Here is a 2059-nt window from a genome sequence, read left to right on the forward strand (position 1 = left end):
GGCCATTCTATAACAAAATTCCATCAATCTATTAAATACATACACATTTATTTGTAGTTCAATGTGAAAGTTTCCCAATGTATTTATAAAATTAGCTTGTTCAACCTTTCGGCCAATTAGATTAGAAGTTGTTAAAAATGTTCTCTGCCTCTTCTTCAACGCAATATCAGATCTTGCCAACGTTCAATCAATCAATCAATTGATCCATCGATCGATCGATCGATCAATCAATCAATCAATCAATCAATCAATCAATCAATCCATCAATCAATCAATCAATCAATCAACCAAAAAAAGTTATTTCCGCGATGTTCAACAGCGCTCCCCAATGAATTTTGCAAACAGATGGGTCTTGAGATCAGCTTTGAACTTCGTAAGTGATGTAGAAGTAGTCAGAGAAGTAGTTGGCTGACACTTGGACAAAAACTCATTAATTTTCAACCACTTGAACCAATTCTTTCATTGTTTATAACTCTGTTAAAATTTTGTTAAATTTGCATACTAATCTGAGCCATAATATATTTTCCATGAATCCATGATTGATTCCTCTTCTTCCCAACAACATCATTGATCAAAACGGCATATCAGACAATCTACATCAAAGTCAACGCAATTCCTACGCATGCAATCACGACATATCGTGATGAAATGTTCATTTCTTGGCAGTTGAAGTCAATTTTTTTTCTAATCATTAACGTAAACATAACGTAAATCCATATTTATTCATAAGTATTTTTATTCTTTCATTGCTGCTAAATTAAATGCACGGCTTGTTATTCATTCGGCACGAATCGCTGGTAAAAATTTAGGGAAAGCACCGCCTAATTTCAATAAAATTTCATGCTTACAGTTCATGTGTAAGTAAGATTTTGTGTTTACATATGAGTAAATAAACCAGAGAAACACCAAACGTGTCGCGGACATTTCGTTTCAGACTAGGTGCTATGAATCGGTTGAAAATGAATTTGAAAATGAATCTGCTGATATTATCTGCATTGGTTTTGATCCAGATGTTTGATATTTTTTATGCACTCCCAGATTTGAACAAGCATTTCAAAATTTGTGCTGTAGATTAATGTAACATTAATAAAATGAAATTATTTAGAAACTGGTCACAGGTATCGCGGACCAATTCCAGATAACACTCACTACAACTGCGAAAATAAAAATTCATGCGTCGAATCCGACTATTGGTTTAGATCGTATTATTAATTTCGCCAAGACTCACCGAACAAATTTGTGCAGTGTAGCGAAAATACTGGACAATGTTATGAGTTGTTATGTCCATCTAACATGGTATGGAGCACCACCGTTACGGTATGCATTGAGCCGTGAAATATCACACGAACATACAATAATAAACGAGCATTTTAAGATTTAAAGTATTGAAATAAACATTACTACATTACGAACTTTACGTAAAATTGATGACATTAAAATTTGTTCATGAATAAATTTTAAAATGATTTGCGTCTGTTGCTATTTTAAATGAAGATGTAAAATATTTAACATTTTATTAAATAAACCAACGACGCTAAATGTTGGACGTGTCGGCTATATCGTTGAAGACACGTTCAACAGATCAAGATGAAACATCAATTTGACTTGAATTAATTAAAATTAGTTAATTGGAAGGGCAGGCCATGATGGTTCAGTGATTTAGGTTACCACTATTACAACATAGTTGCTTCTTGCCAATCTATGACGGTGAAAAGGCTACTAATGTAAAGCAATTCAGATTTGTCAATTAAATAATTTATTTTTATTTTTTATAAAAATATATCAATTATTTTGTCATATTTACTTCGTTTAACTAATTTACGGGGAACATCTGAATTTATGCATTAAGCAATTGAAATTTTACGTAGACTCTTAAATTACGCTCGAAGGAAACACCAATTTGTTAATGGGTGTTTAGTTTGTGGTAAAACGGCTACAACTCTGATGTATCACCACCAGTGACACTGTTTGACATTCGTGCAACGGAGGAAGAAGACCCAAAGATGTCACCAGCAGAGCTCGTTTGCGGCACAACACTCCGTCTTCCCGGAGATTTTTC

This window comes from Helobdella robusta (genome assembly GCF_000326865.2).
Source record: "Helobdella robusta unplaced genomic scaffold HELROscaffold_2, whole genome shotgun sequence".
In the NCBI taxonomy this organism is placed as follows: Eukaryota; Metazoa; Annelida; class Clitellata; order Rhynchobdellida; family Glossiphoniidae; genus Helobdella; species Helobdella robusta.